Here is a 24,407-nt window from a genome sequence, read left to right as displayed (position 1 = left end):
AACGAAAAAAGGGGTGCAACACGAGGACTTCCCAGGGGGTCACCCATCCTAGTACTACTCTCGCCCAAGCACGCTTAACTGCGGAGTTCTGATGGGATCCGGTGCATTAGTGCCGGTATGATCGCATCCGAAATATTATCAATGCTTATTGCTTTTATGTCTTAAAAGACGCAGAACCTCCTTTGTTTTCGTACGCGAGGCGTGGGACCCACGAGACCGGTCGGCTCCGTTCCAAAAATACGAAAACCATGAACCATGAAGCGGAGGCCACCCGAGCATAGAAATAGCAAGAAAGAAAAAAAAACAAAAAAAAACCGCACGTAAAATCTAAAAAATCGCAAACGGGCAACGAAAAAGGGGGGTGCAACATGAGGACTTACCAGGGGGTCACCCATCCTAGTACTACTCTCGCCCAAGCACGCTTAACTACGGAGTTCTGATGGGATCCGGTGCATTAGTGCTGGTATGATCACACCCGAAATACTATCCATGCTTATTGCTTTTATGTCTTAAAAGACGCAGAACCTCCTTTGTTTTCGTACGCGAGGCGTGGGACCCACGAGACCGATCGGCTCCGTTCCAAAAATGCGAAAACTATGAACCATGAAGCGGAGGCCACCCGAGCATAGAAATAGCAAGAAAGAAAAAAAACAAAAAAAAAACCGCACGTAAAATCTAAAAAAACGCAAACGGGCAACGAAAAAAAGGGTGCAACACGAGGACTTCCCAGGGGGTCACCCATCCTAGTACTACTCTCGCCCAAGCACGCTTAACTGCGGAGTTCTGATGGGATCCGGTGCATTAGTGCCGGTATGATCGCACCCGAAATATTATCAATGCTTATTGCTTTTATGTCTTAAAAGACGCAGAACCTCCTTTGTTTTCGTACGCGAGGCGTGGGACCCACGAGACCGATCGGCTCCGTTCCAAAAATACGAAAACCATGAACCATGAAGCGGAGGCCACCCGAGCATAGAAATAGCAAGAAAGAAAAAAAAACAAAAAAAAAACCGCACGTAAAATCTAAAAAATCGCAAACGGGCAACGAAAAAGGGGGGTGCAACACGAGGACTTCCCAGGGGGTCACCCATCCTAGTACTACTCTCGCCCAAGCACGCTTAACTACGGAGTTCTGATTGGATCCGGTGCATTAGTGCTGGTATGATCACACCCGAAATATTATCCATGCTTATTGCTTTTATGTTTTAAAAGACGCAGAACCTCCTTTGTTTTCGTACGCGAGGCGTGGGACCCACGAGACCGATCGGCTCCGTTCCAAAAATACGAAAACCAGGAACCATGAAGCGGAGGCCACCCGAGCATAGAAATAGCAAGAAAGAAAAAAAAACAAAAAAAAAACCGCACGTAAAATCTAAAAAAACGCAAACGGGCAACGAAAAAGGGGGGGTGCAACACGAGGACTTCCCAGGGGGTCACCCATCCTAGTACTACTCTCGCCCAAGCACGCTTAACTGCGGAGTTCTGATGGGATCCGGTGCATTAGTGCTGGTATGATCGCACCCGAAATACTATCCATGCTTATTGCTTTTATGTCTTAAAAGACGCAGAACCTCCTTTGTTTTCGTAAGCGAGGCGTGGGACCCACGTGACCGATCGGCTCCGTTCCAAAAATACGAAAACCATGAACCATGAAGCGGAGGCCACCCGAGCATAGAAATAGCAAGAAAGAAAAAAAAACAAAAAAAAAACCGCACGTAAAATCTAAAAAAACGCAAACGGGCAACGAAAAAAGGGGTGCAACACGAGGACTTCCCAGGGGGTCACCCATCCAAGTACTACTCTCGCCCAAGCACGCTTAACTGCGGAGTTCTGATGGGATCCGGTGCATTAGTGCCGGTATGATCGCACCCGAAATATTATCAATGCTTATTGCTTTTATGTCTTAAAAGACGCAGAACCTCCTTTGTTTTCGTACGCGAGGCGTGGGACCCACGAGACCGATCGACTCCGTTCCAAAAATACGAAAACCATGAACCATGAAGCGGAGGCCACCCGAGCATAGAAATAGCAAGAAAGAAAAAAAAACAAAAAAAAAACCGCACGTAAAATCTAAAAAATCGCAAACGGGCAACGAAAAAGGGGGGTGCAACACGAGGACTTCCCAGGGGGTCACCCATCCTAGTACTACTCTCGCCCAAGCACGCTTAACTGCGGAGTTCTGATGGGATCCGGTGCATTAGTGCTGGTATGATCGCACCCGAAATACTATCCATGCTTATTGCTTTTATGTCTTAAAAGACGCAGAACCTCCTTTGTTTTCGTAAGCGAGGCGTGGGACCCACGTGACCGATCGGCTCCGTTCCAAAAATACGAAAACCATGAACCATGAAGCGGAGGCCACCCGAGCATAGAAATAGCAAGAAAGAAAAAAAAACAAAAAAAAAACCGCACGTAAAATCTAAAAAAACGCAAACGGGCAACGAAAAAGGGGGGGTGCAACACGAGGACTACCCAGGGGGTCACCCATCCTAGTACTACTCTCGCCCAAGCACGCTTAACTGCGGAGTTCTGATGGGATCCGGTGCATTAGTGCTGGTATGATCGCACCCGAAATACTATCCATGCTTATTGCTTTTATGTCTTAAAAGACGCAGAACCTCCTTTGTTTTCGTAAGCGAGGCGTGGGACCCACGTGACCGATCGGCTCCGTTCCAAAAATACGAAAACCATGAACCATGAAGCGGAGGCCACCCGAGCATAGAAATAGCAAGAAAGAAAAAAAAACAAAAAAAAAACCGCACGTAAAATCTAAAAAAACGCAAACGGGCAACGAAAAAAGGGGTGCAACACGAGGACTTCCCAGGGGGTCACCCATCCTAGTACTACTCTCGCCCAAGCACGCTTAACTGCGGAGTTCTGATGGGATCCGGTGCATTAGTGCCGGTATGATCGCATCCGAAATATTATCAATGCTTATTGCTTTTATGTCTTAAAAGACGCAGAACCTCCTTTGTTTTCGTACGCGAGGCGTGGGACCCACGAGACCGGTCGGCTCCGTTCCAAAAATACGAAAACCATGAACCATGAAGCGGAGGCCACCCGAGCATAGAAATAGCAAGAAAGAAAAAAAAACAAAAAAAAACCGCACGTAAAATCTAAAAAATCGCAAACGGGCAACGAAAAAGGGGGGTGCAACATGAGGACTTACCAGGGGGTCACCCATCCTAGTACTACTCTCGCCCAAGCACGCTTAACTACGGAGTTCTGATGGGATCCGGTGCATTAGTGCTGGTATGATCACACCCGAAATACTATCCATGCTTATTGCTTTTATGTCTTAAAAGACGCAGAACCTCCTTTGTTTTCGTACGCGAGGCGTGGGACCCACGAGACCGATCGGCTCCGTTCCAAAAATGCGAAAACTATGAACCATGAAGCGGAGGCCACCCGAGCATAGAAATAGCAAGAAAGAAAAAAAACAAAAAAAAAACCGCACGTAAAATCTAAAAAAACGCAAACGGGCAACGAAAAAAAGGGTGCAACACGAGGACTTCCCAGGGGGTTACCCATCCTAGTATTACTCTCGCCCAAGCACGCTTAACTGCGGAGTTCTGATGGGATCCGGTGCATTAGTGCCGGTATGATCGCACCCGAAATATTATCAATGCTTATTGCTTTTATGTCTTAAAAGACGCAGAACCTCCTTTGTTTTCGTACGCGAGGCGTGGGACCCACGAGACCGATCGGCTCCGTTCCAAAAATACGAAAACCATGAACCATGAAGCGGAGGCCACCCGAGCATAGAAATAGCAAGAAAGAAAAAAAAACAAAAAAAAAACCGCACGTAAAATCTAAAAAATCGCAAACGGGCAACGAAAAAGGGGGGTGCAACACGAGGACTTCCCAGGGGGTCACCCATCCTAATACTACTCTCGCCCAAGCACGCTTAACTACGGAGTTCTGATGGGATCCGGTGCATTAGTGCTGGTATGATCACACCCGAAATACTATCCATGCTTATTGCTTTTATGTCTTAAAAGACGCAGAACCTCCTTTGTTTTCGTAAGCGAGGCGTGGGACCCACGTGACCGATCGGCTCCGTTCCAAAAATACGAAAACCATGAACCATGAAGCGGAGGCCACCCGAGCATAGAAATAGCAAGAAAGAAAAAAAAACAAAAAAAAAACCGCACGTAAAATCTAAAAAAACGCAAACGGGCAACGAAAAAAGGGGTGCAACACGAGGACTTCCCAGGGGGTCACCCATCCTAGTACTACTCTCGCCCAAGCACGCTTAACTGCGGAGTTCTGATGGGATCCGGTGCATTAGTGCCGGTATGATCGCACCCGAAATATTATCAATGCTTATTGCTTTTATGTCTTAAAAGACGCAGAACCTCCTTTGTTTTCGTACGCGAGGCGTGGGACCCACGAGACCGATCGGCTCCGTTCCAAAAATACGAAAACCATGAACCATGAAGCGGAGGCCACCCGAGCATAGAAATAGCAAGAAAGAAAAAAAAACAAAAAAAAACCGCACGTAAAATCTAAAAAATCGCAAACGGGCAACGAAAAAGGGGGGTGCAACACGAGGACTTCCCAGGGGGTCACCCATCCTAGTACTACTCTCGCCCAAGCACGCTTAACTGCGGAGTTCTGATGGGATCCGGTGCATTAGTGCCGGTATGATCGCACCCGAAATATTATCAATGCTTATTGCTTTTATGTCTTAAAAGACGCAGAACCTCCTTTGTTTTCGTACGCGAGGCGTGGGACCCACGAGACCGATCGGCTCCGTTCCAAAAATACGAAAACCATGAACCATGAAGCGGAGGCCACCCGAGCATAGAAATAGCAAGAAAGAAAAAAAAACAAAAAAAAAACCGCACGTAAAATCTAAAAAATCGCAAACGGGCAACGAAAAAGGGGGGTGCAACACGAGGACTTCCCAGGGGGTCACCCATCCTAGTACTACTCTCGCCCAAGCACGCTTAACTACGGAGTTCTGATGGGATCCGGTGCATTAGTGCTGGTATGATCACACCCGAAATACTATCCATGCTTATTGCTTTTATGTCTTAAAAGACGCAGAACCTCCTTTGTTTTCGTACGCGAGGCGTGGGACCCACGAGACCGATCGGCTCCGTTCCAAAAATACGAAAACCATGAACCATGAAGCGGAGGCCACCCGAGCATAGAAATAGCAAGAAAGAAAAAAAAAACAAAAAAAAAACCGCACGTAAAATCTAAAAAAACGCAAACGGGCAACGAAAAAAGGGGGGTGCAACACGAGGACTTCCCAGGGGGTCACCCATCCTAGTACTACTCTCGCCCACGCACGCTTAACTGCGGAGTTCTGATGGGATCCGGTGCATTAGTGCTGGTATGATCGCACCCGAAATACTATCCATGCTTATTGCTTTTATGTCTTAAAAGACGCAGAACCTCCTTTGTTTTCGTAAGCGAGGCGTGGGACCCACGTGACCGATCGGCTCCGTTCCAAAAATACGAAAACCATGAACCATGAAGCGGAGGCCACCCGAGCATAGAAATAGCAAGAAAGAAAAAAAAACAAAAAAAAAACCGCACGTAAAATCTAAAAAAACGCAAACGGGCAACGAAAAAGGGGGGGTGCAACACGAGGACTTCCCAGGGGGTCACCCATCCTAGTACTACTCTCGCCCAAGCACGCTTAACTGCGGAGTTCTGATGGGATCCGGTGCATTAGTGCTGGTATGATCGCACCCGAAATACTAACCATGCTTATTGCTTTTATGTCTTAAAAGACGCAGAACCTCCTTTGTTTTCGTAAGCGAGGCGTGGGACCCACGTGACCGATCGGCTCCGTTCCAAAAATACGAAAACCATGAACCATGAAGCGGAGGCCACCCGAGCATAGAAATAGCAAGAAAGAAAAAAAAACAAAAAAAAAACCGCACGTAAAATCTAAAAAAAACGCAAATAGGCAACGAAAAAGGGGGGTGCAACACGAGGACTTCCCAGGGGTCACCCATCCTAGTACTACTCTCGCCCAAGCACGCTTAACTGCGGAGTTCTGATGGGATCCGGTGCATTAGTGCCGGTATGATCGCACCCGAAATATTATCCATGCTTATTGCTTTTATGTCTTAAAAGACGCAGAACCTCCTTTGATTTCGTACGCGAGGCGTGGGACCCACGAGACCGATCGGCTCCGTTCCAAAAATACGAAAACCATGAACCATGAAGCGGAGGCCACCCGAGCATAGAAATAGCAAGAAAGAAAAAAAAACAAAAAAAAACCGCACGTAAAATCTAAAAAATCGCAAACGGGCAACGAAAAAGGGGGGTGCAACACGAGGACTTCCCAGGGGGTCACCCATCCTAGTACTACTCTCGCCCAAGCACGCTTAACTACGGAGTTCTGATGGGATCCGGTGCATTAGTGCTGGTATGATCACACCCGAAATACTATCCATGCTTATTGCTTTTATGTCTTAAAAGACGCAGAACCTCCTTTGTTTTCGTACGCGAGGCGTGGGACCCACGAGACCGATCGGCTCCGTTCCAAAAATACGAAAACCATGAACCATGAAGCGGAGGCCACCCGAGCATAGAAATAGCAAGAAAGAAAAAAAAACAAAAAAAAAACCGCACGTAAAATCTAAAAAAACGCAAACGGGCAACGAAAAAGGGTGGGTGCAACACGAGGACTTCCCAGGGGGTCACCCATCCTAGTACTACTCTCGCCCAAGCACGCTTAACTGCGGAGTTCTGATGGGATCCGGTGCATTAGTGCTGGTATGATCGCACCCGAAATACTAATCATGCTTATTGCTTTTATGTCTTAAAAGACGCAGAACCTCCTTTGTTTTCGTAATCGAGGCGTGGGACCCACGTGACCGATCGGCTCCGTTCCAAAAATACGAAAACCATGAACCATGAAGCGGAGGCCACCCGAGCATAGAAATAGCAAGAAAGAAAAAAAAACAAAAAAAAACCGCACGTAAAATCTAAAAAAAACGCAAATAGGCAACGAAAAAGGGGGGTGCAACACGAGGACTTCCCAGGGGTCACCCATCCTAGTACTACTCTCGCCCAAGCACGCTTAACTGCGGAGTTCTGATGGGATCCGGTGCATTAGTGCCGGTATGATCGCACCCGAAATATTATCCATGCTTATTGCTTTTATGTCTTAAAAGACGCAGAACCTCCTTTGATTTCGTACGCGAGGCGTGGGACCCACGAGACCGATCGGCTCCGTTCCAAAAATACGAAAACCATGAACCATGAAGCGGAGGCCACCCGAGCATAGAAATAGCAAGAAAGAAAAAAAAACAAAAAAAAACCGCACGTAAAATCTAAAAAATCGCAAACGGGCAACGAAAAAGGGGGGTGCAACACGAGGACTTCCCAGGGGGTCACCCATCCTAGTACTACTCTCGCCCAAGCACGCTTAACTACGGAGTTCTGATGGGATCCGGTGCATTAGTGCTGGTATGATCACACCCGAAATACTATCCATGCTTATTGCTTTTATGTCTTAAAAGACGCAGAACCTCCTTTGTTTTCGTACGCGAGGCGTGGGACCCACGAGACCGATCAGCTCCGTTCCAAAAATACGAAAACCATGAACCATGAAGCGGAGGCCACCCGAGCATAGAAATAGCAAGAAAGAAAAAAAAAACAAAAAAAAAACCGCACGTAAAATCTAAAAAAACGCAAACGGGCAACGAAAAAGGGGGGTGCAACACGAGGACTTCCCACGGGGTCACCCATCCTAGTACTACTCTCGCCCAAGCACGCTTAACTGCGGAGTTCTGATGGGATCCAGTGCATTAGTGCTGGTATGATCGCACCCGAAATATTATTCATGCTTATTGCTTTTATGTCTTAAAAGACGCAGAACCTCCTTTGTTTTCGTAAGCGAGGCGTGGGACCCACGTGACCGATCGGCTCCGTTCCAAAAATACGAAAACCATGAACCATGAAGCGGAGGCCACCCGAGCATAGAAATAGCAAGAAAGAAAAAAAAACAAAAAAAAACCGCACGTAAAATCTAAAAAAAACGCAAATAGGCAACGAAAAAGGGGGGTGCAACACGAGGACTTCCCAGGGGTCACCCATCCTAGTACTACTCTCGCCCAAGCACGCTTAACTGCGGAGTTCTGATGGGATCCGGTGCATTAGTGCTGGTATGATCGCACCCGAAATACTATCCATGCTTATTGCTTTTATGTCTTAAAAGACGCAGAACATCCTTTGTTTTCGTACGCGAGGCGTGGGACCCACGTGACCGATCGGCTCCGTTGCAAAAATACGAAAACCATGAACCATGAATCGGAGGCCACCCGAGCATAGAAATAGCAAGAAAGAAAAAAAAACAAAAAAAAAACCGCACGTAAAATCTAAAAAAACGCAAACGGGCAACGAAAAAGGGGGGTGCAACACGAGGACTTCCCAGGGGGTCACCCATCCTAGTACTACTCTCGCCCAAGCACGCTTAACTGCGGAGTTCTGATGGGATCCGGTGCATTAGTGCTGGTATGATCGCACCCGAAATATTATCCATGCTTATTGCTTTTATGTCTTAAAAGACGCAGAACTTCCTTTGTTTTCGTACGCGAGGCGTGGGACCCACGAGACCGATCGGCTCCGTTCCAAAAATACAAAAACCATCAACCATGAAGCGGAGGCCACCCGAGCATAGAAACAGCAAGAAAGAAAAAAAAACAAAAAAAAAACAGCACGTAAAATCTAAAAAAAACGCAAACGGGCAACGAAAAAAGGGGTGCAACACGAGGACTTCCCACGGGGTCACCCATCCTAGTACTACTCTCGCCCAAGCACGCTTAACTGCGGAGTTCTGATGGGATCCGGTGCATTAGTGCTGGTATGATCGCACCCGAAATACTATCCATGCTTATTGCTTTTATGTCTTAAAAGACGCAGAACCTCCTTTGTTTTCGTACGCGAGGCGTGGGACCCACGAGACCGATCGGCTCCGTTCCAAAAATACGAAAACCATGAACCATGAACCATGAAGCGGAGGCCACCCGAGCATAGAAATAGCAAGAAAGAAAAAAAAACAAAAAAAAAACGCACGTAAAATCTAAAAAAACGCAAACGGGCAACGAAAAAAGGGGTGCAACACGAGGACTTCCCAGGGGGTCACCCATCCTAATACTACTCTCGCCCAAGCACGCTTAACTGCGGACTTCTGATGGGATCCGGTGCATTAGTGCCGGTATGATCGCACCCGAAATATTATCAATGCTTATTGCTTTTATGTCTTAAAAGACGCAGAACCTCCTTTGTTTTCGTACGCGAGGCGTGGGACCCACGAGACCGATCGGCTCCGTTCCAAAAATACGAAAACCATGAACCATGAAGCGGAGGCCACCCGAGCATAGAAATAGCAAGAAAGAAAAAAAAACAAAAAAAAACCGCACGTAAAATCTAAAAAATCGCAAACGGGCAACGAAAAAGGGGGGTGCAACACGAGGACTTCCCAGGGGGTCACCCATCCTAGTACTACTCTCGCCCAAGCACGCTTAACTACGGAGTTCTGATGGGATCCGGTGCATTAGTGCTGGTATGATCACACCCGAAATACTATCCATGCTTATTGCTTTTATGTCTTAAAAGACGCAGAACCTCCTTTGTTTTCGTACGCGAGGCGTGGGACCCACGAGACCGATCGGCTCCGTTCCAAAAATACGAAAACCATGAACCATGAAGCGGAGGCCACCCGAGCATAGAAATAGCAAGAAAGAAAAAAAAACAAAAAAAAAACCGCACGTAAAATCTAAAAAAACGCAAACGGGCAACGAAAAAGGGGGGGTGCAACACGAGGACTTCCCAGGGGGTCACCCATCCTAGTACTACTCTCGCCCAAGCACGCTTAACTGCGGAGTTCTGATGGGATCCGGTGCATTAGTGCTGGTATGATCGCACCCGAAATACTAACCATGCTTATTGGTTTTATGTCTTAAAAGACGCAGAACCTCCTTTGTTTTCGTAAGCGAGGCGTGGGACCCACGTGACCGATCGGCTCCGTTCCAAAAATACGAAAACCATGAACCATGAAGCGGAGGCCACCCGAGCATAGAAATAGCAAGAAAGAAAAAAAAACAAAAAAAAACCGCACGTAAAATCTAAAAAAAACGCAAATAGGCAACGAAAAAGGGGGGTGCAACACGAGGACTTCCCAGGGGTCACCCATCCTAGTACTACTCTCGCCCAAGCACGCTTAACTGCGGAGTTCTGATGGGATCCGGTGCATTAGTGCCGGTATGATCGCACCCGAAATATTATCCATGCTTATTGCTTTTATGTCTTAAAAGACGCAGAACCTCCTTTGTTTTCGTACGCGAGGCGTGGGACCCACGAGACCGATCGGCTCCGTTCCAAAAATACGAAAACCATGAACCATGAAGCGGAGGCCACCCGAGCATAGAAATAGCAAGAAAGAAAAAAAAACAAAAAAAAACCGCACGTAAAATCTAAAAAATCGCAAACGGGCAACGAAAAAGGGGGGTGCAACACGAGGACTTCCAAGGGGGTCACCCATCCTAGTACTACTCTCGCCCAAGCACGCTTAACTACGGAGTTCTGATGGGATCCGGTGCATTAGTGCTGGTATGATCACACCCGAAATACTATCCATGCTTATTGCTTTTATGTCTTAAAAGACGCAGAACCTCCTTTGTTTTCGTACGCGAGGCGTGGGACCCACGAGACCGATCGGCTCCGTTCCAAAAATACGAAAACCATGAACCATGAAGCGGAGGCCACCCGAGCATAGAAATAGCAAGAAAGAAAAAAAAAAACAAAAAAAAAACCGCACGTAAAATCTAAAAAAACGCAAACGGGCAACGAAAAAGGGGGGGTGCAACACAAGGACTTCCCAGGGGGTCACCCATCCTAGTACTACTCTCGCCCAAGCACGCTTAACTGCGGAGTTCTGATGGGATCCGGTGCATTAGTGCTGGTATGATCGCACCCGAAATACTATCCATGCTTATTGCTTTTATGTCTTAAAAGACGCAGAACCTCCTTTGTTTTCGTAAGCGAGGCGTGGGACCCACGTGACCGATCGGCTCCGTTCCAAAAATACGAAAACCATGAACCATGAAGCGGAGGCCACCCGAGCATAGAAATAGCAAGAAAGAAAAAAAAACAAAAAAAAAACCGCACGTAAAATCTAAAAAAACGCAAACGGGCAACGAAAAAGGGGGGGTGCAACACGAGGACTTCCCAGGGGGTCACCCATCCTAGTACTACTCTCGCCCAAGCACGCTTAACTACGGAGTTCTGATGGGATCCGGTGCATTAGTGCTGGTATGATCGCACCCGAAATACTATCCATGCTTATTGCTTTTATGTCTTAAAAGACGCAGAACCTCCTTTGTTTTCGTAAGCGAGGCGTGGGACCCACGTGACCGATCGGCTCCGTTCCAAAAATACGAAAACCATGAACCATGAAGCGGAGGCCACCCGAGCATAGAAATAGCAAGAAAGAAAAAAAAACAAAAAAAAACCGCACGTAAAATCTAAAAAATCGCAAACGGGCAACGAAAAAGGGGGGTGCAACACGAGGACTTCCCAGGGGGTCACCCATCCTAGTACTACTCTCGCCCAAGCACGCTTAACTACGGAGTTCTGATGGGATCCGGTGCATTAGTGCTGGTATGATCACACCCGAAATACTATCCATGCTTATTGCTTTTATGTCTTAAAAGACGCAGAACCTCCTTTGTTTTCGTACGCGAGGCGTGGGACCCACGAGACCGATCGGCTCCGTTCCAAAAATACGAAAACCATGAACCATGAAGCGGAGGCCACCCGAGCATAGAAATAGCAAGAAAGAAAAAAAAACAAAAAAAAAACCGCACGTAAAATCTAAAAAAACGCAAACGGGCAACGAAAAAGGGGGGGGTGCAACACGAGGACTTCCCAGGGGGTCACCCATCCTAGTACTACTCTCGCCCAAGCACGCTTAACTGCGGAGTTCTGATGGGATCCGGTGCATTAGTGCTGGTATGATCGCACCCGAAATACTAACCATGCTTATTGGTTTTATGTCTTAAAAGACGCAGAACCTCCTTTGTTTTCGTAAGCGAGGCGTGGGACCCACGTGACCGATCGGCTCCGTTCCAAAAATACGAAAACCATGAACCATGAAGCGGAGGCCACCCGAGCATAGAAATAGCAAGAAAGAAAAAAAAACAAAAAAAAACCGCACGTAAAATCTAAAAAAAACGCAAATAGGCAACGAAAAAGGGGGGTGCAACACGAGGACTTCCCAGGGGTCACCCATCCTAGTACTACTCTCGCCCAAGCACGCTTAACTGCGGAGTTCTGATGGGATCCGGTGCATTAGTGCCGGTATGATCGCACCCGAAATATTATCCATGCTTATTGCTTTTATGTCTTAAAAGACGCAGAACCTCCTTTGTTTTCGTACGCGAGGCGTGGGACCCACGAGACCGATCGGCTCCGTTCCAAAAATACGAAAACCATGAACCATGAAGCGGAGGCCACCCGAGCATAGAAATAGCAAGAAAGAAAAAAAAACAAAAAAAAACCGCACGTAAAATCTAAAAAATCGCAAACGGGCAACGAAAAAGGGGGGTGCAACACGAGGACTTCCAAGGGGGTCACCCATCCTAGTACTACTCTCGCCCAAGCACGCTTAACTACGGAGTTCTGATGGGATCCGGTGCATTAGTGCAGGTATGATCACACCCGAAATACTATCCATGCTTATTGCTTTTATGTCTTAAAAGACGCAGAACCTCCTTTGTTTTCGTACGCGAGGCGTGGGACCCACGAGACCGATCGGCTCCGTTCCAAAAATACGAAAACCATGAACCATGAAGCGGAGGCCACCCGAGCATAGAAATAGCAAGAAAGAAAAAAAAAACAAAAAAAAAACCGCACGTAAAATCTAAAAAAACGCAAACGGGCAACGAAAAAGGGGGGGTGCAACACGAGGACTTCCCAGGGGGTCACCCATCCTAGTACTACTCTCGCCCAAGCACGCTTAACTGCGGAGTTCTGATGGGATCCGGTGCATTAGTGCTGGTATGATCGCACCCGAAATACTATCCATGCTTATTGCTTTTATGTCTTAAAAGACGCAGAACCTCCTTTGTTTTCGTAAGCGAGGCGTGGGACCCACGTGACCGATCGGCTCCGTTCCAAAAATACGAAAACCATGAACCATGAAGCGGAGGCCACCCGAGCATAGAAATAGCAAGAAAGAAAAAAAAACAAAAAAAAAACCGCACGTAAAATCTAAAAAAACGCAAACGGGCAACGAAAAAGGGGGGGTGCAACACGAGGACTTCCCAGGGGGTCACCCATCCTAGTACTACTCTCGCCCAAGCACGCTTAACTACGGAGTTCTGATGGGATCCGGTGCATTAGTGCTGGTATGATCGCACCCGAAATACTATCCATGCTTATTGCTTTTATGTCTTAAAAGACGCAGAACCTCATTTGTTTTCGTAAGCGAGGCGTGGGACCCACGTGACCGATCGGCTCCGTTCCAAAAATACGAAAACCATGAACCATGAAGCGGAGGCCACCCGAGCATAGAAATAGCAAGAAAGAAAAAAAAACAAAAAAAAACCGCACGTAAAATCTAAAAAAAACGCAAATAGGCAACGAAAAAGGGGGGTGCAACACGAGGACTTCCCAGGGGTCACCCATCCTAGTACTACTCTCGCCCAAGCACGCTTAACTGCGGAGTTCTGATGGGATCCGGTGCATTAGTGTCGGTATGATCGCACCCGAAATATTATCCATGCTTATTGCTTTTATGTCTTAAAAGACGCAGAACCTCCTTTGTTTTCGTACGCGAGGCGTGGGACCCACGAGACCGATCGGCTCCGTTCCAAAAATACGAAACCATGAACCATGAAGCGGAGGCCACCCGAGCATAGAAATAGCAAGAAAGAAAAAAAAACAAAAAAAAACCGCACGTAAAATCTAAAAAATCGCAAACGGGCAACGAAAAAGGGGGGTGCAACACGAGGACTTCCCAGGGGGTCACCCATCCTAGTACTACTCTCGCCCAAGCACGCTTAACTACGGAGTTCTGATGGGATCCGGTGCATTAGTGCTGGTATGATCACACCCGAAATACTATCCATGCTTATTGCTTTTATGTCTTAAAAGACGCAGAACCTCCTTTGTTTTCGTACGCGAGGCGTGGGACCCACGAGACCGATCGGCTCCGTTCCAAAAATACGAAAACCATGAACCATGAAGCGGAGGCCACCCGAGCATAGAAATAGCAAGAAAGAAAAAAAAACAAAAAAAAAACCGCACGTAAAATCTAAAAAAACGCAAACGGGCAACGAAAAAGGGGGGGTGCAACACGAGGACTTCCCAGGGGGTCACCCATCCTAGTACTACTCTCGCCCAAGCACGCTTAACTGCGGAGTTCTGATGGGATCCGGTGCATTAGTGCTGGTATGATCGCACCCGAAATACTAACCATGCTTATTGCTTTTATGTCTTAAAAGACGCAGAACCTCCTTTGTTTTCGTAAGCGAGGCGTGGGACCCACGTGACCGATCGGCTCCGTTCCAAAAATACGAAAACCATGAACCATGAAGCGGAGGCCACCCGAGCATAGAAATAGCAAGAAAGAAAAAAAAACAAAAAAAAACCGCACGTAAAATCTAAAAAAAACGCAAATAGGCAACGAAAAAGGGGGGTGCAACACGAGGACTTCCCAGGGGTCACCCATCCTAGTACTACTCTCGCCCAAGCACGCTTAACTGCGGAGTTCTGATGGGATCCGGTGCATTAGTGCTGGTATGATCGCACCCGAAATACTATCCATGCTTATTGCTTTTATGTCTTAAAAGACGCAGAACATCCTTTGTTTTCGTACGCGAGGCGTGGGACCCACGTGACCGATCGGCTCCGTTGCAAAAATACGAAAACCATGAACCATGAATCGGAGGCCACCCGAGCATAGAAATAGCAAGAAAGAAAAAAAAACAAAAAAAAAACCGCACGTAAAATCTAAAAAAACGCAAACGGGCAACGAAAAAGGGGGGTGCAACACGAGGACTTCCCAGGGGGTCACCCATCCTAGTACTACTCTCGCCCAAGCACGCTTAACTGCGGAGTTCTGATGGGATCCGGTGCATTAGTGCTGGTATGATCGCACCCGAAATATTATCCATGCTTATTGCTTTTATGTCTTAAAAGACGCAGAACCTCCTTTGTTTTCGTACGCGAGGCGTGGGACCCACGAGACCGATCGGCTCCGTTCCAAAAATACAAAAACCATCAACCATGAAGCGGAGGCCACCCGAGCATAGAAACAGCAAGAAAGAAAAAAAAACAAAAAAAAAACAGCACGTAAAATCTAAAAAAAACGCAAACGGGCAACGAAAAAAGGGGTGCAACACGAGGACTTCCCACGGGGTCACCCATCCTAGTACTACTCTCGCCCAAGCACGCTTAACTGCGGAGTTCTGATGGGATCCGGTGCATTAGTGCTGGTATGATCGCACCCGAAATACTATCCATGCTTATTGCTTTTATGTCTTAAAAGACGCAGAACCTCCTTTGTTTTCGTACGCGAGGCGTGGGACCCACGAGACCGATCGGCTCCGTTCCAAAAATACGAAAACCATGAACCATGAACCATGAAGCGGAGGCCACCCGAGCATAGAAATAGCAAGAAAGAAAAAAAAACAAAAAAAAAAACGCACGTAAAATCTAAAAAAACGCAAACGGGCAACGAAAAAAGGGGTGCAACACGAGGACTTCCCAGGGGGTCACCCATCCTAATACTACTCTCGCCCAAGCACGCTTAACTGCGGACTTCTGATGGGATCCGGTGCATTAGTGCCGGTATGATCGCACCCGAAATATTATCAATGCTTATTGCTTTTATGTCTTAAAAGACGCAGAACATCCTTTGTTTTCGTACGCGAGGCGTGGGACCCACGAGACCGATCGGCTCCGTTCCAAAAATACGAAAACCATGAACCATGAAGCGGAGGCCACCCGAGCATAGAAATAGCAAGAAAGAAAAAAAAACAAAAAAAAACCGCACGTAAAATCTAAAAAATCGCAAACGGGCAACGAAAAAGGGGGATGCAACACGAGGACTTCCCAGGGGGTCACCCATCCTAGTACTACTCTCGCCCAAGCACGCTTAACTACGGAGTTCTGATGGGATCCGGTGCATTAGTGCTGGTATGATCACACCCGAAATACTATCCATGCTTATTGCTTTTATGTCTTAAAAGACGCAGAACCTCCTTTGTTTTCGTACGCGAGGCGTAGGACCCACGAGACCGATCGGCTCCGTTCCAAAAATACGAAAACCATGAACCATGAAGCGGAGGCCACCCGAGCATAGAAATAGCAAGAAAGAAAAAAAAACAAAAAAAAAACCGCACGTAAAATCTAAAAAAACGCAAACGGGCAACGAAAAAGGGGGGGTGCAACACGAGGACTTCCCAGGGGGTCACCCATCCTAGTACTACTCTCGCCCAAGCACGCTTAACTGCGGAGTTCTGATGGGATCCGGTGCATTAGTGCTGGTATGATCGCACCCGAAATACTAACCATGCTTATTGGTTTTATGTCTTAAAAGACGCAGAACCTCCTTTGTTTTCGTAAGCGAGGCGTGGGACCCACGTGACCGAGCGGCTCCGTTCCAAAAATACGAAAACCATGAACCATGAAGCGGAGGCCACCCGAGCATAGAAATAGCAAGAAAGAAAAAAAAACAAAAAAAAACCGCACGTAAAATCTAAAAAAAACGCAAATAGGCAACGAAAAAGGGGGGTGCAACACGAGGACTTCCCAGGGGTCACCCATCCTAGTACTACTCTCGCCCAAGCACGCTTAACTGCGGAGTTCTGATGGGATCCGGTGCATTAGTGCCGGTATGATCGCACCCGAAATATTATCCATGCTTATTGCTTTTATGTCTTAAAAGACGCAGAACCTCCTTTGTTTTCGTACGCGAGGCGTGGGACCCACGAGACCGATCGGCTCCGTTCCAAAAATACGAAAACCATGAACCATGAAGCGGAGGCCACCCGAGCATAGAAATAGCAAGAAAGAAAAAAAAACAAAAAAAAAACCGCACGTAAAATCTAAAAAATCGCAAACGGGCAACGAAAAAGGGGGGTGCAACACGAGGACTTCCAAGGGGGTCACCCATCCTAGTACTACTCTCGCCCAAGCACGCTTAACTACGGAGTTCTGATGGGATCCGGTGCATTAGTGCTGGTATGATCACACCCGAAATACTATCCATGCTTATTGCTTTTATGTCTTAAAAGACGCAGAACCTCCTTTGTTTTCGTACGCGAGGCGTGGGACCCACGAGACCGATCGGCTCCGTTCCAAAAATACGAAAACCATGAACCATGAAGCGGAGGCCACCCGAGCATAGAAATAGCAAGAAAGAAAAAAAAACAAAAAAAAAACCGCACGTAAAATCTAAAAAAACGCAAACGGGCAACGAAAAAGGGGGGTGCAACACGAGGACTTCCCACGGGGTCACCCATCCTAGTACTACTCTCGCCCAAGCACGCTTAACTGCGGAGTTCTGATGGGATCCAGTGCATTAGTGCTGGTATGATCGCACCCGAAATACTATCCATGCTTATTGCTTTTATGTCTTAAAAGACGCAGAACCTCCTTTGTTTTCGTAAGCGAGGCGTGGGACCCACGTGACCGATCGGCTCCGTTCCAAAAATACGAAAACCATGAGCCATGAAGCGGAGGCCACCCGAGCATAGAAATAGCAAGAAAGAAAAAAAAAAAAAAAAAAACCGCACGTAAAATCTAAAAAAAACGCAAATAGGCAACGAAAAAGGGGGGTGCAACACGAGGACTTCCCAGGGGTCACCCATCCTAGTACTACTCTCGCCCAAGCACGCTTAACTGCGAAGTTCTGATGGGATCCGGTGCATTAGTGCTGGTATGATCGCACCCGAAATACTATCCATGCTTATTGCTTTTATGTCTTAAAAGACGCAGAACATCCTTTGTTTTCGTACGCGAGGCGTGGGACCCACGTGACCGATCGGCTCCGTTGCAAAAATACGAAAACCATGAACCATGAAGCGGAGGCCACCCGAGAATAGAAATAGCAAGAAAGAAAAAAAAACAAAAAAAAAACCGCACGTAAAATCTAAAAAAACGCAAACGGGCAACGTAAAAGGGGGGTGCAACACGAGGACTTCCCAGGGGGTCACCCATCCTAGTACTACTCTCGCCCAAGCACGCTTATCTGCGGAGTTCTGATGGGATCCGGTGCATTAGTGCTGGTATGATCGCACCCGAAATACTATCCATGCTTATTGCTTTTATGTCTTAAAAGACGCAGAACCTCCTTTGTTTTCGTACGCGAGGCGTGGGACCCACGAGACCGATCGGCTCCGTTCCAAAAATACGAAAACCATCAACCATGAAGCGGAGGCCACCCGAGCATAGAAACAGCAAGAAAGAAAAAAAAATAAAAAAAAAACAGCACGTAAAATCTAAAAAAAACGCAAACGGGCAACGAAAAAAGGGGTGCAACACGAGGACTTCCCACGGGGTCACCCATCCTAGTACTACTCTCGCCCAAGCACGCTTAACTGCGGAGTTCTGATGGGATCCGGTGCATTAGTGCTGGTATGATCGCACCCGAAATACTATCCATGCTTATTGCTTTTATGTCTTAAAAGACGCAGAACCTCCTTTGTTTTCGTACGCGAGGCGTGGGACCCACGAGACCGATCGGCTCCGTTCCAAAAATACGAAAACCATGAACCATGAACCATGAAGCGGAGGCCACCCGAGCATAGAAATAGCAAGAAAGAAAAAAAAACAAAAAAAAAAACGCACGTAAAATCTAAAAAAACGCAAACGGGCAACGAAAAAAGGGGTGCAACACGAGGACTTCCCAGGGGTCACCCATCCTAGTACTACTCTCGCCCAAGCACGCTTAACTGCGGAGTTCTGATGGGATCCGGTGCATTAGTGCTGGTATGATCGCACCCGAAATACTATCCATGCTTATTGCTTTTATGTCTTAAAAGACGCAGAACCTCCTTTGTTTTCGTACGCGAGGCGTGGGACCCACGAGACCGATCGGATCCGTTCCAAAAATACGAAAACCATGAACCATGAAGCGGAGGCCACCCGAGCATAGAAATAGCAAAAAACAAAAAAAAACAAAAAAAAAACCCCACGTAAAATCTAAAAAAACGCAAACGGGCAACGAAAAAAGGGGTGCAACACGAGGACTTCCCAGGGGGTCACCCATCATAGTACTACTCTCGCCCAAGCACGCTTAACTGCGGAGTTCTGATGGGATCCGGTGCATTAGTGCTGGTATGATCACACCCGAAATACTATCCATGCTTATTGCTTTTATGTCTTAAAAGACGCAGAACCTCCTTTGTTTTCGTACGCGAGGCGTGGGACCCACGAGACCGATCGGCTCCGTTCCAAAAATACGAAAACCATGAACCATGAAGCGGAGGCCACCCGAGCATAGAAATAGCAAGAAAGAAAAAAAAACAAAAAAAAAACCGCACGTAAAATCTAAAAAATCGCAAACGGGCAACGAAAAAGGGGGGTGCAACACGAGGACTTCCCAGGGGGTCACCCATCCTAGTACTACTCTCGCCCAAGCACGCTTAACTGCGGAGTTCTGATGTGATCCGGTGCATTAATGCTGGTATGATCGCACCCAAAATACTATCCATGCTTATTGCTTTTATGTCTTAAAAGACGCAGAACATCCTTTGTTTTCGTACGCGAGGCGTGGGACCCACGTGACCGATCGGCTCCGTTGCAAAAATACGAAAACCATGAACCATGAAGCGGAGGCCACCCGAGCATAGAAATAGCAAGAAAGAAAAAAAAACAAAAAAAAACCGCACGTAAAATCTAAAAAAACGCAAACGTGCAACGATAAAGGGGGGTGCAACACGAGGACTTCCCAGGGGGTCACCCATCCTAGTACTACTCTCGCCCAAGCACGCTTAACTGCGGAGTTCTGATAGGATCCGGTGCATTACTGCTGGTATGATCGCACCCGAAATACTATCCATGCTTATTGCTTTTATGTCTTAAAAGACGCAGAACCTCCTTTGTTTTCGTAAGCGAGGCGTGGGACCCACGTGACCGATCGGCTCCGTTCCAAAAATACGAAAACCATGAACCATGAAGCGGAGGCCACCCGAGCATAGAAATAGCAAGAAAGAAAAAAAAAAAACAAAAAAAAAAACCGCACGTAAAATCTAAAAAAACGCAAACGGGCAACGAAAAAGGGGGGTGCAACACGAGGACTTCCCAGGGGGTCACCCATCCTAGTACTACTCTCGCCCAAGCACGCTTAGCTGCAGAGTTCTGATGGGATCCGGTGCATTAGTGCTGGTATGATCGCACCCGAAATACTATCCATGCTTATTGCTTTTATGTCTTATAAGACGCAGAACCTCCTTTGTTTTCGTAAGCGAGGCGTGGGACCCACGTGACCGATCGGCTCCGTTCCAAAAATACGAAAACCATGAACCATGAAGCGGAGGCCACCCGAGCATAGAAATAGCAAGAAAGAAAAAAAAAACAAAAAAAAAACCGCACGTAAAATCTAAAAAAAACGCAAACGGGCAACGAAAAAGGGGGGTGCAACACGAGGACTTCCCAGGGGGTCACCCATCCAAGTACTACTCTCGCCCAAGCACGGTTAACTGCGGAGTTCTGATGGGATCTGGTGCATTAGTGCTGGTATGATCGCACCCGAAATACTATCCATGCTTATTGCTTTTATGTCTTAAAAGACGCAGAACCTCCTTTGTTTTCGTACGCGAGGCGTGGGACCCACGTGACCGATCGGCTCCGTTCCAAAAATACGAAAACCATGAACCATGAAGCGGAGGCCACCCGAGCATAGAAACAGCAAGAAAGAAACAAAAACAAAAAAAAAACAGCACGTAAAATCTAAAAAAAACGCAAACGGGCAACGAAAAAGGGGGGTGCAACACGAGGACTTCCCAGGGGGTCACCCATCCTAGTACTACTCTCGCCCAAGCACGCTTAACTGCGGAGTTCTGATGGGATCCGGTGCATTAGTGCTGCTATGATCGCACCCGAAATACTATTCATGATTATTGCTTTTATGTCTTAAAAGACGCAGAACCTCCTTTGTTTTCGTACGCGAGGCGTGGGACCCACGAGACCGATCGGCTCCGTTCCAAAAATACGAAAACCATGAACCATGAAGCGGAGGACACCCGAGCATAGAAATAGCAAGAAAGAAAAAAAAAACAAAAAAAAAACTGCACGTAAAATCTAAAAAAACGCAAACGGGCAACGAAAAACGGGGTGCAACACGAGGACTTCCCAGGGGGTCACCCATCCTAGTACTACTCTCGCCCAAGCACGCTTAACTGCGGAGTTCTGATGGGATCCGGTGCATTAGTGCTGGTATGATCGCACCCGAAATACTATCCATGCTTATTGCTTTTATGTCTTAAAAGACGCAGAACCTCATTTGTTTTCCTACGCGAGGCGTGGGACCCACGAGACCGATCGGGTCCGTTCCAAAAATACGAAAACCATGAACCATGAACCATGAAGCGGAGGCCACCCGAGCATAGAAATAGCAAGAAAGAAAAAAAAAACAAAAAAAAAACCGCACGTAAAATCTAAAAAAACGCAAACGGGCAACGAAAAAGGGGGGTGCAACACGAGGACTTCCCAGGGGGTCACCCATCCTAGTACTACTCTCGCCCAAGCACGCTTAACTGCGGAGTTCTGATGGGATCCGGTGCATTAGTGCTGGTATGATCGCACCCGAAATACTATCCATGCTTATTGCTTTTATGTCTTAAAAGACGCAGAACCTCCTTTGTTTTCGTACGCGAGGCGTGGGACCCACGAGACCGATCGGCTCCGTTCCAAAAATACGAAAACCATCAACCATGAAGCGGAGGCCACCCGAGCATAGAAACAGCAAGAAAGAAAAAAAACAAAAAAAAAAACAGCACGTAAAATCTAAAAAAAACGCAAACGGGCAACGAAAAAAGGGGTGCAACACGAGGACTTCCCACGGGGTCACCCATCCTAGTACTACTCTCGCCCAAGCACGCTTAACTGCGGAGTTCTGATGGGATCCGGTGCATTAGTGCTGGTATGATCGCACCCGAAATACTATCCATGCTTATTGCTTTTATGTCTTAAAAGACGCAGAACCTCCTTTGTTTTCGTACGCGAGGCATGGGACCCACGAGATCGATCGGCTCCGTTCCAAAAATACGAAAACCATGAACCATGAACCATGAAGCGGAGGCCACCCGAGCATAGAAATAGCAAGAAAGAAAAAAAAAAAAAAACGCACGTAAAATCTAAAAAAACGCAAACGGGCAACGAAAAAAGGGGTGCAACACGAGGACTTCCCAGGGGGTCACCCATCCTAGTACTACTCTCGCCCAGGCACGCTTAACTGCGGAGTTCTGATGGGATCCGGTGCATTAGTGCTGGTATGATCGCACCCGAAATACTATTCATGCTTATTGCTTTTATGTCTTAAAAGACGCAGAACCTCCTTTGTTTTCGTAAGCGAGGCGTGGGACCCACGTGACCGATCGGCTCCGTTCCAAAAATACGAAAACCATGAACTATGAAGCGGAGGCCACCCGAGCATAGAAATAGCAAGAAAGAAAAAAAACAAAAAAAAAACGCACGTAAAATCTAAAAAAAAAAGCAAACAGGCAACGAAAAAGGGGGGTGCAACACGAGGACTTCCCAGGGGGTCACCCATCCTAGTACTACTCTCGCCCAAGCACGCTTAACTGCGGAGTTCTGATGGGATCCGGTGCATTAGTGCTGGTATGATCGCACCCGAAATACAATCCATGCTTATTGCTTTTATGTCTTAAAAGACGCAGAACCTCCATTGTTTTCGTACGCGAGGCGTGGGACCCACGTGACCGATCGGCTCCGTTGAAAAAATACGAAAACCATGAACCATGAAGCGGAGGCCACCCGAGCATAGAAATAGCAAGAAAGAAAAAAAAACAAAAAAAAAAACCGCACGTAAAATCTAAAAAAACGCAAACGGGCAACGGAAAAGGAGGGTGCAACACGAGGACTTCCCAGGGGGTCACCCATCCTAGTACTACTCTCGCCCAAGCACGCTTAACTGCGGAATTCTGATGGGATCCGGTGCATTAGTGCTGGTATTATCGCACCCGAAATACTATCCGTGCTTATTGCTTTTATGTCTTAAAAGACGCAGAACCTCCTTTGTTTTCGTACGCGAGGCGTGGGACCCACGTGACCGATCGGCTCCGTTCCAAAAATACGAAAACCATGAACCATGAAGCGGAGGCCACCCGAGCATAGAAACAGCAAGAAAGAAACAAAAAAAAAAAAAAAAAACAGCACGTAAAATCTAAAAAAAACGCAAACGGGCAACGAAAAAGGGGGGTGCAACACGAGGACTTCCCAGGGGGTCACCCATCCTAGTACTACTCTCGCCCAAGCACGCTTAACTGCGGAGTTCTGATGGGATCCGGTGCATTAGTGCTGGTATGATCGCACCCGAAATACTATTCATGATTATTGCTTTTATGTCTTAAAAGACGCAGAACCTCCTTTGTTTTCGTACGCGAGGCGTGGGACCCACGAGACCGATCAGCTCCGTTCCAAAAATACGAAAACCATGAACCATGAAGCGGAGGCCACCCGAGCATAGAAATAGCAAGAAAGAAAAAAAAAACAAAAAAAAAACTGCACGTAAAATCTAAAAAAACGCAAACGGGCAACGAAAAAAGGGGTGCAACACGAGGACTTCCCAGGGGGTCACCCATCCTAGTACTACTCTCGCCCAAGCACGCTTAACTGCGGAGTTCTGATGGGATCCGGTGCATTAGTGCTGGTATGATCGCACCCGAAATACTATCCATGCTTATTGCTTTTATGTCTTAAAAGACGCAGAACCTCATTTGTTTTCCTACGCGAGGCGTGGGACCCACGAGACCGATCGGGTCCGTTCCAAAAATACGAAAACCATGAACCATGAACCATGAAGCGGAGGCCACCCGAGCATAGAAATAGCAAGAAAGAAAAAAAAACAAAAAAAAAACCGCACGTAAAATCTAAAAAAACGCAAACGGGCAACGAAAAAGGGGGTTGCAACACGAGGACTTCCCAAGGGGTCACCCATCCTAGTACTACTCTCGCCCAAGCACGCTTAACTGCGGAGTTCTGATGGGATCCGGTGCATTAGTGCTGGTATGATCGCACCCGAAATACTATCCATGCTTATTGCTTTTATGTCTTAAAAGACGCAGAACCTCCTTTGTTTTCGTACGCGAGGCGTGGGACCCACGAGACCGATCGGCTCCGTTCCAAAAATACGAAAACCATCAACCATGAAGCGGAGGCCACCCGAGCATAGAAACAGCAAGAAA

General features: G+C 47.2%; 70 non-coding genes across 70 annotated transcripts; all 70 read right to left on the bottom strand.

Moving 5' to 3' along the window:
• Positions 1-10: 10 nt before the first annotated feature.
• Positions 11-129, bottom strand: LOC145155664 (5S ribosomal RNA). Its single transcript, XR_013736093.1, has one exon. It is a non-coding gene; the product is annotated as a 5S ribosomal RNA (ribosomal RNA).
• Positions 130-358: 229 nt separating this feature from the next.
• LOC145149093 (5S ribosomal RNA) lies at positions 359-477 on the bottom strand. Its single transcript, XR_013729953.1, has one exon. It is a non-coding gene; the product is annotated as a 5S ribosomal RNA (ribosomal RNA).
• Positions 478-705: 228 nt separating this feature from the next.
• LOC145153498 (5S ribosomal RNA) lies at positions 706-824 on the bottom strand. Its single transcript, XR_013734003.1, has one exon. It is a non-coding gene; the product is annotated as a 5S ribosomal RNA (ribosomal RNA).
• A 230-nt stretch (positions 825-1,054) lies between these two features.
• On the bottom strand, positions 1,055-1,173 carry LOC145145505 (5S ribosomal RNA). Its single transcript, XR_013726475.1, has one exon. It is a non-coding gene; the product is annotated as a 5S ribosomal RNA (ribosomal RNA).
• A 231-nt stretch (positions 1,174-1,404) lies between these two features.
• LOC145152221 (5S ribosomal RNA) lies at positions 1,405-1,523 on the bottom strand. Its single transcript, XR_013732750.1, has one exon. It is a non-coding gene; the product is annotated as a 5S ribosomal RNA (ribosomal RNA).
• A 229-nt stretch (positions 1,524-1,752) lies between these two features.
• Positions 1,753-1,871, bottom strand: LOC145153573 (5S ribosomal RNA). The gene has a single exon (XR_013734074.1). It is a non-coding gene; the product is annotated as a 5S ribosomal RNA (ribosomal RNA).
• Positions 1,872-2,101: 230 nt separating this feature from the next.
• Positions 2,102-2,220, bottom strand: LOC145152219 (5S ribosomal RNA). Its single transcript, XR_013732749.1, has one exon. It is a non-coding gene; the product is annotated as a 5S ribosomal RNA (ribosomal RNA).
• Positions 2,221-2,451: 231 nt separating this feature from the next.
• Positions 2,452-2,570, bottom strand: LOC145139075 (5S ribosomal RNA). The gene has a single exon (XR_013721824.1). It is a non-coding gene; the product is annotated as a 5S ribosomal RNA (ribosomal RNA).
• Positions 2,571-2,799: 229 nt separating this feature from the next.
• LOC145155663 (5S ribosomal RNA) lies at positions 2,800-2,918 on the bottom strand. The gene has a single exon (XR_013736092.1). It is a non-coding gene; the product is annotated as a 5S ribosomal RNA (ribosomal RNA).
• A 229-nt stretch (positions 2,919-3,147) lies between these two features.
• Positions 3,148-3,266, bottom strand: LOC145149092 (5S ribosomal RNA). Its single transcript, XR_013729952.1, has one exon. It is a non-coding gene; the product is annotated as a 5S ribosomal RNA (ribosomal RNA).
• A 228-nt stretch (positions 3,267-3,494) lies between these two features.
• On the bottom strand, positions 3,495-3,613 carry LOC145145598 (5S ribosomal RNA). Its single transcript, XR_013726563.1, has one exon. It is a non-coding gene; the product is annotated as a 5S ribosomal RNA (ribosomal RNA).
• A 230-nt stretch (positions 3,614-3,843) lies between these two features.
• LOC145142847 (5S ribosomal RNA) lies at positions 3,844-3,962 on the bottom strand. Its single transcript, XR_013723912.1, has one exon. It is a non-coding gene; the product is annotated as a 5S ribosomal RNA (ribosomal RNA).
• Positions 3,963-4,191: 229 nt separating this feature from the next.
• On the bottom strand, positions 4,192-4,310 carry LOC145152499 (5S ribosomal RNA). Its single transcript, XR_013733029.1, has one exon. It is a non-coding gene; the product is annotated as a 5S ribosomal RNA (ribosomal RNA).
• A 229-nt stretch (positions 4,311-4,539) lies between these two features.
• Positions 4,540-4,658, bottom strand: LOC145152498 (5S ribosomal RNA). The gene has a single exon (XR_013733028.1). It is a non-coding gene; the product is annotated as a 5S ribosomal RNA (ribosomal RNA).
• Positions 4,659-4,888: 230 nt separating this feature from the next.
• On the bottom strand, positions 4,889-5,007 carry LOC145154296 (5S ribosomal RNA). Its single transcript, XR_013734774.1, has one exon. It is a non-coding gene; the product is annotated as a 5S ribosomal RNA (ribosomal RNA).
• A 232-nt stretch (positions 5,008-5,239) lies between these two features.
• Positions 5,240-5,358, bottom strand: LOC145154877 (5S ribosomal RNA). Its single transcript, XR_013735347.1, has one exon. It is a non-coding gene; the product is annotated as a 5S ribosomal RNA (ribosomal RNA).
• A 231-nt stretch (positions 5,359-5,589) lies between these two features.
• Positions 5,590-5,708, bottom strand: LOC145152218 (5S ribosomal RNA). The gene has a single exon (XR_013732748.1). It is a non-coding gene; the product is annotated as a 5S ribosomal RNA (ribosomal RNA).
• Positions 5,709-5,939: 231 nt separating this feature from the next.
• LOC145144010 (5S ribosomal RNA) lies at positions 5,940-6,057 on the bottom strand. Its single transcript, XR_013725032.1, has one exon. It is a non-coding gene; the product is annotated as a 5S ribosomal RNA (ribosomal RNA).
• Positions 6,058-6,286: 229 nt separating this feature from the next.
• Positions 6,287-6,405, bottom strand: LOC145154295 (5S ribosomal RNA). Its single transcript, XR_013734773.1, has one exon. It is a non-coding gene; the product is annotated as a 5S ribosomal RNA (ribosomal RNA).
• A 231-nt stretch (positions 6,406-6,636) lies between these two features.
• On the bottom strand, positions 6,637-6,755 carry LOC145153797 (5S ribosomal RNA). The gene has a single exon (XR_013734289.1). It is a non-coding gene; the product is annotated as a 5S ribosomal RNA (ribosomal RNA).
• Positions 6,756-6,985: 230 nt separating this feature from the next.
• LOC145144009 (5S ribosomal RNA) lies at positions 6,986-7,103 on the bottom strand. The gene has a single exon (XR_013725031.1). It is a non-coding gene; the product is annotated as a 5S ribosomal RNA (ribosomal RNA).
• A 229-nt stretch (positions 7,104-7,332) lies between these two features.
• On the bottom strand, positions 7,333-7,451 carry LOC145154294 (5S ribosomal RNA). The gene has a single exon (XR_013734772.1). It is a non-coding gene; the product is annotated as a 5S ribosomal RNA (ribosomal RNA).
• A 231-nt stretch (positions 7,452-7,682) lies between these two features.
• Positions 7,683-7,801, bottom strand: LOC145155423 (5S ribosomal RNA). Its single transcript, XR_013735864.1, has one exon. It is a non-coding gene; the product is annotated as a 5S ribosomal RNA (ribosomal RNA).
• Positions 7,802-8,031: 230 nt separating this feature from the next.
• LOC145143514 (5S ribosomal RNA) lies at positions 8,032-8,149 on the bottom strand. Its single transcript, XR_013724546.1, has one exon. It is a non-coding gene; the product is annotated as a 5S ribosomal RNA (ribosomal RNA).
• A 230-nt stretch (positions 8,150-8,379) lies between these two features.
• On the bottom strand, positions 8,380-8,498 carry LOC145152217 (5S ribosomal RNA). The gene has a single exon (XR_013732747.1). It is a non-coding gene; the product is annotated as a 5S ribosomal RNA (ribosomal RNA).
• A 230-nt stretch (positions 8,499-8,728) lies between these two features.
• On the bottom strand, positions 8,729-8,847 carry LOC145153331 (5S ribosomal RNA). Its single transcript, XR_013733846.1, has one exon. It is a non-coding gene; the product is annotated as a 5S ribosomal RNA (ribosomal RNA).
• A 235-nt stretch (positions 8,848-9,082) lies between these two features.
• On the bottom strand, positions 9,083-9,201 carry LOC145147268 (5S ribosomal RNA). Its single transcript, XR_013728175.1, has one exon. It is a non-coding gene; the product is annotated as a 5S ribosomal RNA (ribosomal RNA).
• A 229-nt stretch (positions 9,202-9,430) lies between these two features.
• Positions 9,431-9,549, bottom strand: LOC145154293 (5S ribosomal RNA). The gene has a single exon (XR_013734771.1). It is a non-coding gene; the product is annotated as a 5S ribosomal RNA (ribosomal RNA).
• Positions 9,550-9,780: 231 nt separating this feature from the next.
• LOC145152216 (5S ribosomal RNA) lies at positions 9,781-9,899 on the bottom strand. The gene has a single exon (XR_013732746.1). It is a non-coding gene; the product is annotated as a 5S ribosomal RNA (ribosomal RNA).
• Positions 9,900-10,129: 230 nt separating this feature from the next.
• On the bottom strand, positions 10,130-10,247 carry LOC145144008 (5S ribosomal RNA). The gene has a single exon (XR_013725030.1). It is a non-coding gene; the product is annotated as a 5S ribosomal RNA (ribosomal RNA).
• Positions 10,248-10,476: 229 nt separating this feature from the next.
• Positions 10,477-10,595, bottom strand: LOC145141163 (5S ribosomal RNA). Its single transcript, XR_013722477.1, has one exon. It is a non-coding gene; the product is annotated as a 5S ribosomal RNA (ribosomal RNA).
• A 233-nt stretch (positions 10,596-10,828) lies between these two features.
• Positions 10,829-10,947, bottom strand: LOC145154230 (5S ribosomal RNA). The gene has a single exon (XR_013734713.1). It is a non-coding gene; the product is annotated as a 5S ribosomal RNA (ribosomal RNA).
• Positions 10,948-11,178: 231 nt separating this feature from the next.
• Positions 11,179-11,297, bottom strand: LOC145152471 (5S ribosomal RNA). The gene has a single exon (XR_013732995.1). It is a non-coding gene; the product is annotated as a 5S ribosomal RNA (ribosomal RNA).
• A 229-nt stretch (positions 11,298-11,526) lies between these two features.
• LOC145154292 (5S ribosomal RNA) lies at positions 11,527-11,645 on the bottom strand. Its single transcript, XR_013734770.1, has one exon. It is a non-coding gene; the product is annotated as a 5S ribosomal RNA (ribosomal RNA).
• A 232-nt stretch (positions 11,646-11,877) lies between these two features.
• LOC145152215 (5S ribosomal RNA) lies at positions 11,878-11,996 on the bottom strand. The gene has a single exon (XR_013732745.1). It is a non-coding gene; the product is annotated as a 5S ribosomal RNA (ribosomal RNA).
• Positions 11,997-12,226: 230 nt separating this feature from the next.
• Positions 12,227-12,344, bottom strand: LOC145144007 (5S ribosomal RNA). Its single transcript, XR_013725029.1, has one exon. It is a non-coding gene; the product is annotated as a 5S ribosomal RNA (ribosomal RNA).
• Positions 12,345-12,573: 229 nt separating this feature from the next.
• LOC145144434 (5S ribosomal RNA) lies at positions 12,574-12,692 on the bottom strand. The gene has a single exon (XR_013725442.1). It is a non-coding gene; the product is annotated as a 5S ribosomal RNA (ribosomal RNA).
• A 232-nt stretch (positions 12,693-12,924) lies between these two features.
• LOC145152214 (5S ribosomal RNA) lies at positions 12,925-13,043 on the bottom strand. Its single transcript, XR_013732744.1, has one exon. It is a non-coding gene; the product is annotated as a 5S ribosomal RNA (ribosomal RNA).
• Positions 13,044-13,274: 231 nt separating this feature from the next.
• LOC145152470 (5S ribosomal RNA) lies at positions 13,275-13,393 on the bottom strand. The gene has a single exon (XR_013732994.1). It is a non-coding gene; the product is annotated as a 5S ribosomal RNA (ribosomal RNA).
• A 230-nt stretch (positions 13,394-13,623) lies between these two features.
• Positions 13,624-13,741, bottom strand: LOC145148151 (5S ribosomal RNA). Its single transcript, XR_013729048.1, has one exon. It is a non-coding gene; the product is annotated as a 5S ribosomal RNA (ribosomal RNA).
• A 228-nt stretch (positions 13,742-13,969) lies between these two features.
• Positions 13,970-14,088, bottom strand: LOC145154290 (5S ribosomal RNA). The gene has a single exon (XR_013734768.1). It is a non-coding gene; the product is annotated as a 5S ribosomal RNA (ribosomal RNA).
• A 231-nt stretch (positions 14,089-14,319) lies between these two features.
• Positions 14,320-14,438, bottom strand: LOC145152213 (5S ribosomal RNA). The gene has a single exon (XR_013732743.1). It is a non-coding gene; the product is annotated as a 5S ribosomal RNA (ribosomal RNA).
• Positions 14,439-14,668: 230 nt separating this feature from the next.
• On the bottom strand, positions 14,669-14,786 carry LOC145143513 (5S ribosomal RNA). Its single transcript, XR_013724544.1, has one exon. It is a non-coding gene; the product is annotated as a 5S ribosomal RNA (ribosomal RNA).
• Positions 14,787-15,016: 230 nt separating this feature from the next.
• LOC145152212 (5S ribosomal RNA) lies at positions 15,017-15,135 on the bottom strand. Its single transcript, XR_013732742.1, has one exon. It is a non-coding gene; the product is annotated as a 5S ribosomal RNA (ribosomal RNA).
• A 230-nt stretch (positions 15,136-15,365) lies between these two features.
• LOC145153330 (5S ribosomal RNA) lies at positions 15,366-15,484 on the bottom strand. Its single transcript, XR_013733845.1, has one exon. It is a non-coding gene; the product is annotated as a 5S ribosomal RNA (ribosomal RNA).
• Positions 15,485-15,720: 236 nt separating this feature from the next.
• LOC145147267 (5S ribosomal RNA) lies at positions 15,721-15,839 on the bottom strand. The gene has a single exon (XR_013728174.1). It is a non-coding gene; the product is annotated as a 5S ribosomal RNA (ribosomal RNA).
• Positions 15,840-16,068: 229 nt separating this feature from the next.
• LOC145155759 (5S ribosomal RNA) lies at positions 16,069-16,187 on the bottom strand. The gene has a single exon (XR_013736188.1). It is a non-coding gene; the product is annotated as a 5S ribosomal RNA (ribosomal RNA).
• Positions 16,188-16,418: 231 nt separating this feature from the next.
• LOC145152211 (5S ribosomal RNA) lies at positions 16,419-16,537 on the bottom strand. The gene has a single exon (XR_013732741.1). It is a non-coding gene; the product is annotated as a 5S ribosomal RNA (ribosomal RNA).
• Positions 16,538-16,767: 230 nt separating this feature from the next.
• On the bottom strand, positions 16,768-16,885 carry LOC145144006 (5S ribosomal RNA). Its single transcript, XR_013725028.1, has one exon. It is a non-coding gene; the product is annotated as a 5S ribosomal RNA (ribosomal RNA).
• Positions 16,886-17,115: 230 nt separating this feature from the next.
• On the bottom strand, positions 17,116-17,234 carry LOC145141155 (5S ribosomal RNA). Its single transcript, XR_013722472.1, has one exon. It is a non-coding gene; the product is annotated as a 5S ribosomal RNA (ribosomal RNA).
• Positions 17,235-17,464: 230 nt separating this feature from the next.
• On the bottom strand, positions 17,465-17,583 carry LOC145155422 (5S ribosomal RNA). Its single transcript, XR_013735863.1, has one exon. It is a non-coding gene; the product is annotated as a 5S ribosomal RNA (ribosomal RNA).
• A 230-nt stretch (positions 17,584-17,813) lies between these two features.
• On the bottom strand, positions 17,814-17,931 carry LOC145146970 (5S ribosomal RNA). The gene has a single exon (XR_013727889.1). It is a non-coding gene; the product is annotated as a 5S ribosomal RNA (ribosomal RNA).
• Positions 17,932-18,161: 230 nt separating this feature from the next.
• LOC145155642 (5S ribosomal RNA) lies at positions 18,162-18,280 on the bottom strand. The gene has a single exon (XR_013736071.1). It is a non-coding gene; the product is annotated as a 5S ribosomal RNA (ribosomal RNA).
• Positions 18,281-18,510: 230 nt separating this feature from the next.
• On the bottom strand, positions 18,511-18,629 carry LOC145153329 (5S ribosomal RNA). The gene has a single exon (XR_013733844.1). It is a non-coding gene; the product is annotated as a 5S ribosomal RNA (ribosomal RNA).
• Positions 18,630-18,865: 236 nt separating this feature from the next.
• Positions 18,866-18,983, bottom strand: LOC145143512 (5S ribosomal RNA). Its single transcript, XR_013724543.1, has one exon. It is a non-coding gene; the product is annotated as a 5S ribosomal RNA (ribosomal RNA).
• A 229-nt stretch (positions 18,984-19,212) lies between these two features.
• LOC145154674 (5S ribosomal RNA) lies at positions 19,213-19,331 on the bottom strand. Its single transcript, XR_013735137.1, has one exon. It is a non-coding gene; the product is annotated as a 5S ribosomal RNA (ribosomal RNA).
• A 230-nt stretch (positions 19,332-19,561) lies between these two features.
• On the bottom strand, positions 19,562-19,680 carry LOC145141209 (5S ribosomal RNA). Its single transcript, XR_013722496.1, has one exon. It is a non-coding gene; the product is annotated as a 5S ribosomal RNA (ribosomal RNA).
• A 229-nt stretch (positions 19,681-19,909) lies between these two features.
• LOC145146963 (5S ribosomal RNA) lies at positions 19,910-20,028 on the bottom strand. Its single transcript, XR_013727883.1, has one exon. It is a non-coding gene; the product is annotated as a 5S ribosomal RNA (ribosomal RNA).
• Positions 20,029-20,262: 234 nt separating this feature from the next.
• LOC145135840 (5S ribosomal RNA) lies at positions 20,263-20,381 on the bottom strand. The gene has a single exon (XR_013720081.1). It is a non-coding gene; the product is annotated as a 5S ribosomal RNA (ribosomal RNA).
• Positions 20,382-20,613: 232 nt separating this feature from the next.
• Positions 20,614-20,732, bottom strand: LOC145145896 (5S ribosomal RNA). The gene has a single exon (XR_013726848.1). It is a non-coding gene; the product is annotated as a 5S ribosomal RNA (ribosomal RNA).
• Positions 20,733-20,963: 231 nt separating this feature from the next.
• Positions 20,964-21,082, bottom strand: LOC145143853 (5S ribosomal RNA). Its single transcript, XR_013724884.1, has one exon. It is a non-coding gene; the product is annotated as a 5S ribosomal RNA (ribosomal RNA).
• A 230-nt stretch (positions 21,083-21,312) lies between these two features.
• Positions 21,313-21,431, bottom strand: LOC145152209 (5S ribosomal RNA). The gene has a single exon (XR_013732739.1). It is a non-coding gene; the product is annotated as a 5S ribosomal RNA (ribosomal RNA).
• A 238-nt stretch (positions 21,432-21,669) lies between these two features.
• LOC145152208 (5S ribosomal RNA) lies at positions 21,670-21,788 on the bottom strand. Its single transcript, XR_013732738.1, has one exon. It is a non-coding gene; the product is annotated as a 5S ribosomal RNA (ribosomal RNA).
• Positions 21,789-22,018: 230 nt separating this feature from the next.
• LOC145153327 (5S ribosomal RNA) lies at positions 22,019-22,137 on the bottom strand. Its single transcript, XR_013733842.1, has one exon. It is a non-coding gene; the product is annotated as a 5S ribosomal RNA (ribosomal RNA).
• Positions 22,138-22,367: 230 nt separating this feature from the next.
• LOC145153555 (5S ribosomal RNA) lies at positions 22,368-22,486 on the bottom strand. The gene has a single exon (XR_013734056.1). It is a non-coding gene; the product is annotated as a 5S ribosomal RNA (ribosomal RNA).
• A 230-nt stretch (positions 22,487-22,716) lies between these two features.
• LOC145152207 (5S ribosomal RNA) lies at positions 22,717-22,835 on the bottom strand. Its single transcript, XR_013732737.1, has one exon. It is a non-coding gene; the product is annotated as a 5S ribosomal RNA (ribosomal RNA).
• A 231-nt stretch (positions 22,836-23,066) lies between these two features.
• Positions 23,067-23,185, bottom strand: LOC145145227 (5S ribosomal RNA). The gene has a single exon (XR_013726212.1). It is a non-coding gene; the product is annotated as a 5S ribosomal RNA (ribosomal RNA).
• A 233-nt stretch (positions 23,186-23,418) lies between these two features.
• On the bottom strand, positions 23,419-23,537 carry LOC145152206 (5S ribosomal RNA). The gene has a single exon (XR_013732736.1). It is a non-coding gene; the product is annotated as a 5S ribosomal RNA (ribosomal RNA).
• A 230-nt stretch (positions 23,538-23,767) lies between these two features.
• Positions 23,768-23,886, bottom strand: LOC145152205 (5S ribosomal RNA). Its single transcript, XR_013732735.1, has one exon. It is a non-coding gene; the product is annotated as a 5S ribosomal RNA (ribosomal RNA).
• Positions 23,887-24,123: 237 nt separating this feature from the next.
• Positions 24,124-24,242, bottom strand: LOC145135833 (5S ribosomal RNA). The gene has a single exon (XR_013720075.1). It is a non-coding gene; the product is annotated as a 5S ribosomal RNA (ribosomal RNA).
• Positions 24,243-24,407: the final 165 nt, after the last annotated feature.

Source organism: Lactuca virosa, chromosome 1 (genome assembly GCF_052849685.1).
Source record: "Lactuca virosa cultivar CGN04683 chromosome 1, Lactuca_virosa_CGN04683_v6, whole genome shotgun sequence".
In the NCBI taxonomy this organism is placed as follows: domain Eukaryota; kingdom Viridiplantae; phylum Streptophyta; class Magnoliopsida; order Asterales; family Asteraceae; genus Lactuca; species Lactuca virosa.
Note: the sequence above shows the minus strand (reverse complement) of the source record. Positions and strands in the feature narration are given on the sequence as shown.